General features: G+C 49.9%; 1 pseudogene; it reads left to right on the top strand.

Annotated features, from left to right (window-relative positions):
* Nucleotides 1-419: 419 nt before the first annotated feature.
* Nucleotides 420-1,664, top strand: LOC142153201 (RAD9, HUS1, RAD1-interacting nuclear orphan protein 1-like; annotated as a pseudogene).
* The last annotated feature ends 5,289 nt before the right edge of the window (nt 1,665-6,953 follow it).

The following is a 6,953-nucleotide window of genomic DNA, read 5'->3' as shown; positions in this document are numbered from 1 at the left end:
CTGTCTATGTGGAGCTTGGTGAGTAAAAACCTGGTCTATAAAAGAGATGGTGATTAATATGTGTTTTTCTTGGCCATATACAATGCTCCTCTAGGGGAAAGCAGGAGCAGACAGGTCTGTGTTGTTACAGTTTGCAGAAGGGAATATTTCCTAAGGTTTGGGGCTCTGCAGCCTGAGCTGTGACTTATGTCTCTCTGTTACACCAGGTTTAGGTTTTACTAGAAGATTAATGGTAACACTCGTCTTATTTTGCTGTGTGTGTTAGTGTTAATGTCTCACGTTTTGGAATTGTAATCATTTCATAGGATGTAAGTGTTGCATCCATACCGTGACATCGGCTGAACACTTCCCACTGTGCCCGGCTAATCCAAAGCACCTTTTCACCATGTGGTTCCCACCTTCTCGGCCACTAACAGCTGATGCCGCCCAGTAAACGCACTGCTTGTAATCCACGTAAAGGTCGACTGGTCTTCCTGGAGAGCCCACGTCAGTGTTCTATTCATGAGTATGGAACTGCCCCGCAGAAGGCTGAGAACCCTAAATGTGTTCCCACCAAACCCCTGGACCAGAACACATCCACTTCTTGGGTAAGTGGGTGGATGTGGAGCATTTAGATTTGTTGGGTGGTCACATGACGTGTGTTACACTATTTTCCTCCAATCACTGAAAACAGAACCTGCAGATTCAAGTTTTTAAGAATGGTACTATATTGTTGGATCATTAGATTCACTGGAATTAGAAGGGAAGGTTAGAAGCAGAAGGTGCTCTGTAATACTCATTGTACCTTTAGGGAGCACCATATGGAGAATTTGGCTTCTTCACTGCATTGAGTGAAGTGGGAATCGCATAGTAAACGGCTAATTATAGGACTTACATGAATGTCGGGAAACTATACCTGCTTTTCAACACATACAGATGTCACTGTAGATGCGCTGTGGTCTTTATGGCTTTTGACTGTCGTTTAATCCAATTGTTTGTTGCCGGCGTTAACCATTAGTACTGGTCTCTCTATCATACAGGTGTCCCCGCAGTTCAATTAAATGGTAGAGCTGAATTTCCCGGCACGTCGGCGCCTCCGGCACACCTCTAACAACAGCACCGTACAGAGCCGTGCTGGGGACGTTAGTCAGAGTCGCCTGAGGGCGCCGGGGAGAAAACAGAGTGTCTGCAAATTTCCATCCTTATCATTTAGTAGCGAAGAAACTGCAACGATAATACAAACCCAGTCGTTCTGTGCAAGGAGGCCAAAGCCAAACCTAATTCCCTCCGCCCCAGTGCCCAGGTCCCCTGTTCTGGATCGGTCATGTAGTAAAGCTCTTAGTCCCCCAGATATACAGACTCCAGAAACAAGCCCAACTCAGAGCAGGCTGCTCCCACCTGGCATAGCCGGCATTCAGACACCAGTTTCCAGGGGATGGGCAGAACCGTGTGATACACCCGACACATCGCTGGTAGACGGCCCAGGGCAGGTGCTGGCAGAGGACACCCCAGAGCATGAATACGGGGTCCGCATCACATGGAGGAGACAGCAGGAACTCATGAAATACCTGAAATCACGAGGGAAGCTAAAGAGCAGCGAGGTCCTGGTGAGACCATGAGACTATATATAGACTGAGATGAAACGTCTTATAAATCACCCCAATATGCTGGTTATGAGATGGAAACTTACAGTCATTGTAACTAATTCTTATACTGAAATGATAAGCGTCACCCTGGCAACCCCACTGATTACTTCTCTCTTCTCATTGACAAAGTGATTCTGTGTCCCAGACACTCAGTTGCTTCCTGAGCACATGGAGATGTCACCATGACTTGCTGGGGTCTGGGGTTTACTGAGTTTAGTAAGATCATCTCTCCCACAGCGCCCCTAGTGTTATTAAACAAGTTTACAGGCTTGGATGTCAATTATATTTTATTATATTACATGTTCATACTACACACCTGTCTGCTCTGCTTTGCCAAGGTAACAAACCATTACAAAATACAAAAGGTTCATTAATCGGAGAGTTTGCCGTCGTCACCCAATCACATTGGTTTTGATACTGCTGTCTAAGCACAGGGCTGATGTCACAGCTAGAGGGGACTGCTGTGTATGCTCCTCTTCTGGTTTGGTAACTTGCTGTGATCTACAATCAGCTATGTGTCATATTGCCTGGATTACATTCCCCTTTCTCTACAATCTCCACCTTCTCCCTCACATCCGGTATCACCTTGTGCAGTCTTTGTGGTATTATGTAGCTTTGTCAATCACCGCAATCTGCAGTTTTGTTAATCTTTATCTGATTATTTTTGTTTCCATACAAAAAACCCCAGAAATTAGTTTAAAGGGCTCACCGTGTATGTTACCATAAACTTCACACCAACCTTAAAATATAAACCTTTGCATGCCAATAAACACACAGAGACAAGAAATAAGTTATTAAAAATTGGCAGAAATTTTATTATAAGGATTATATTAAACTAAACCTATGGTGGCGGAGAAAGGGCACTGCGGAACAGCTCTCAAGCTGATCACACAAGATCACTTTGGGGACAGGCGTAAACCGCCATAAGTCCGCAAACCACGGGGAACAAATCCCTACACAAATTGCGCTGAGTTGGCGTCAGACTGACTGCCCCTTTCATACTCACGCTGCCCTCCCTCACCGAGCCGGACAGGGACCCTCCTCACCGAAGGGCCAAAGGGAGTTACTGGTGCCTCAAAGGGGGGCAGTGACCTACAACAACTACCTGTGCGCCCACTAATCAGCCGCTGAACGCAGTGCCTTCCTACCCCGCTGCGCCCCACAGACGCCGCAGCCCGCCACCAACTAACCGAGAACCACCGACACTCATAAGATCAGGCCAACCTAAGACCCATCTACCACACCATTTTGTCTCAGTGCCATTGTGATCCATGATTAACTTTGCCCCTTGGTGGCCAGCGGCCCCGTCTGCCCAACCATCACACTCCAGTGCCTCTGTGATTCGGGATAACGTTAGCCCTGGGATGGCCAGCGGCCCAAAAAATGACTGAGTGACCGATGACACACGCCATCATGGTTGAAACACCATCACCTGAAAGCAGAAAAACCAGTGTTAACAAACCATACCACGTCAGGTTTGAAGACAGGTCAGGATTAGAATAAAGTACCGAGAAGGAAAGCGTGTTGGAAACCGGTCAACAGGAAGGGATAAGGGAAAGATACACATACGGGGAGCAGGCCACCCAGGCGAAGGTAAACAACACCTGGAAAAACCCCGGCTGCACACCACTAATCAGGACTTACGCCCAGGGAAACCCGGGTGAAAATCCCTTCGCGCCCCCGCGTTAAAGCGACGAGCGGAAAAGCCCAGGGTAGCCCACCAAATGGAGGGAGAAGATGGGATGGGGAAGGGAAGTGGGGTGGGTTGGAGAACCAGAAGAGAATGAAAATTGAAAAAGAAACTGTGAAGGCAAAACAAAATTGATTAGGCATCACAACAATCAATCAGCAACACTGTCAATTCTAACGTAAGACTTATAAGCCGTGGATTTCCATCGGCCCAGTGCTTTTATGGTCTCACTAGAGGACCCCGCCATGGCAGCATATGTGGCCGCCCCAATCCTAAATGAATGTGTCCCGTACAATGCGCTGATTAAATTGAGAGACTGTAGGGTCCGCTTCAGAATGGCTGAAAAAAAAATTATATTTTGTCAGAGGCATACCATTACTGTGACATAGAAACAAGCTGGCCTGAGGTCTTTTATTTACAAACTGTAACGCTAGCTTAACCGGGCAAATATGGCTATTTTGCTGAGTGGGTAACTGTACCCATGAGCCCTTGCCGCTCTGATCAGTCTTAGATCTAATTATTCTACAGTCTAAGATCCCTTCTCCCAAACTGACATGCACTGACAAACCGGACTCCTGATGTCCCTTAGGCCCAGTAACTAGTTCTGAAATTCGAAATGCTCCGAAAAACGCCATAGAAAACGCTAAACTACATAAGAGACTTTCGTATTAATCTGATGTGACTAAAACCAGGTTCCTTATCAACTTGCCCCCCAGCATGTTAGAGGTGATTGGCAAACGAGCATCGGCATGAGAGGGACGAACTCTCGCCCACCCCTACAGGGCCTTGCTATTTAAGAACCCTTTGTAACATCCGTGTAGCCATGCAGCCTAGCCATAAATGATATCCCAGCCAAGGTAGATGCCGTAGAAGTTCTAGACTCCCCATCAGAGCATCTATCCCACATAAAGGCAAGCATCGCATCACGCTGACCTGCCTAAGATTGTTCATTCTGTCTGTTGAACAGCGACCACCGCCTCCATGCCGACTGGTATGTTCGCAGGGTGAAGGGAGCTACCGCTTGCTCTGCGAGCCCCCCTATGCCGGCTTGATGATCTGCCCAACACAAGGGGGACACAGAGTACCAACACAGTCTGCCTGGGGAGCCAAACTGCGAAACCTACCCCATTGTAAACGAGACAACGCATCGGCTAAGCTATTCTGTACCTACGGGACATGTTTAGCCTTACACGAGATATCATTCTCCAGACAGCGCAAAAACTAGATGACGCAGCAGAGATATTGCATGCTGAGCCGAGGCACTCGGTTTGTTGATCGACTGGACCACCCCCAGATTGTCGCACCAAAAGACTATGTGCTTACCCCGCAATGCGGGTGCCCACAGTTCGATTGCCACCACAATCGGGAATAGCTCCAGGACCAGCAAGTTCTTGGTAATCCTTCCTTACGCCAGACGTCGGGCCAGCTAACAGCGCACCAATGTCCGTCCAGATAAGCCCCAAAAACCGCACGCTCCGGAGGCGTCCGTGGACAGGTTGGTCTCAAAGTTAGCTATGGGTGGAGACGGCCAAGTACGCCTGACGTTGAACCCCATTGAGAAAAATGAGCCGGATCTGCAGATCATCCCTGATCTCCCTGGATAGCCGTATAGCCGCGTGCGGCCTACTCCTACCCGCGGTGGCTCGCTGTAATTTTCTACAGAAAACCCTCCCCATGGGAATTACCCGGCAGACAAAATTGAACCTCCCTAACAAGGACTGGACCTGCCTCAGTGTACTGGAGCTGGAACCTAACACACCTGCAATGGCCTCATACATCGTAGTCAACTTGTCAGCTGGGAGCCTGCAGATCCCTGCCGAAGTGTCGATCTCAATTCCGAGGAATGAGAGATACGTAGTTGAGCCCTCCGTTTTGTCCGCTGCAATGGGAACGCCTAGCACCCTAAACAAAGCCTCAGTGGAAAAAAGCGTATCCCGGCAACCAAGAAGTCGTCAAGATAATGCGCAATCCACCGACACCCTGTTCCCGCCTAAATGCACCAATGCAAGAAACTACTAAACTTCTCGAATAGCGCACAGGAGATCGAACAACCCATGGGAAGACAGCGATCGATATAGTATCCACCACGATGCCGAAAAACCCATGTATTGATACGATTCCGGGTGAAGGGGTAACAACCTGAAAGCCGACTCGATATCAATTTTGGCTAAAAGGGAACCCCTACCGCATTCTTGCACCAATGCTAGGGCAGACTCGAAAGACTGATAACTGACCGAACTAAGGGTGGCATCGATTGCGTCATTCACGGGTTGGCCAGCGGGATAAGACAAGTGCTGGATCAGCCTGATTTTTCACTTCTTGGGGACTACCCCTACCGGGGACAAAATCTCCACACCTCAGCCTGTTCGCTAGGCCTAGTCTCAAGATAAATTGTGGCAAAAATACAAAAGGCATTCACCCATCTAGGGAACGAGCCGTACCTCTCTTCCCCATGCCTGCCTTTTCACCTGCCGCCGCCAAGGACTTCTTGTCCTCGGCCGTCAATGCAAACATGTCTACGTATTTGCCCCGCTTGATTCTATCGCGCACACTAGGCCTAATCCCGTGCGTTATTTCAAGGGTTTGCACCTGCCCTAACTCACCCTGGACCACTGACAGATCTGTGTCTCCTACCCGCTGAACCTGTTTACTGCGTTTGCCCAATAATTGCGACTCTAACAACCGGATCAGTTTCCTGGGCCTATCGTCTGAGTCAGAGGACTCGCTGTTAGTGGAGAGAACTGGTGACCCCTACAGCTGTGCATGGTGTGTATTAGCAGAACTGGACTCACCGACAGTAGCAGGATTCCCGGCATCAGCAGACGACTCTCCCACTTTTGCTGCAGCGACCGGCCCTCCTGACGTGCCCGGAGTCGCGTCCTCCCTGCTCCTTGCCGGCCTTCGTTCCCGCTGCTCGGACCCAGTTCGACCTCCACTGTCCATGCTCATCCCCTGACCCGCAACCACTGGTTCTGAAACAGAAAGAAGAATATTGAGTGGTGACCGAGGAAGACAGCCTAAGCGTCGTCGCGCCCTGCCAATATCAATGTCGCCGTAATCCTCGCTAGATCCCGTATTAATGGCCTGAGCTTGAATGCGCCGCATATACTTCGCCCCGACGCTGGGAGAGGATAGCGTACCGCGGGCGACACGGTTCTCGCGCGTACACACCAGAGGGCCCAGATACTCGTGATGGAAGGGGCCCCATTCGCGAATTACCGACACTCTCGTGGTTGTAATCGATTATCAAACTCTACGGACCGCCGCCGTAACCCCTATATTCGAGACCCCTCATTAAGTTAATCGGGGAAGGGACTCGTCGAGACCTAATTGACCGATCCGCCACTGGCGACAGGCATTGTCGGTGAAGGTAGGGCCCCACAGGCGCCTCGCCTCTTACCCCAAAATCGCCCAAAGACCCACTATAGACTATGTCTGCCCCCGGGTTGCGCTGTTCTGAAGCGTCCCGTGTAATGATATTGCTCCGTGGGGTGATTTGGACATGCCCCCTCCTGAAACCCCCGCGCCCCATACCAAACTGAGCCCCCCATGCTGAGCCCCTGCTACTGAGGGGAAAAAGGGGCTGGGAGGAAAGAAAAGTTGATGGGGTGCCGGGAGATTGTCACTTCTGGCGCTGG

Source organism: Mixophyes fleayi, chromosome 4 (genome assembly GCF_038048845.1).
Source record: "Mixophyes fleayi isolate aMixFle1 chromosome 4, aMixFle1.hap1, whole genome shotgun sequence".
In the NCBI taxonomy this organism is placed as follows: Eukaryota; Metazoa; Chordata; class Amphibia; order Anura; family Limnodynastidae; genus Mixophyes; species Mixophyes fleayi.
The sequence above is the reverse complement of the archived record's forward strand: the minus strand, read 5'-3'. Positions and strand labels throughout refer to the sequence as shown.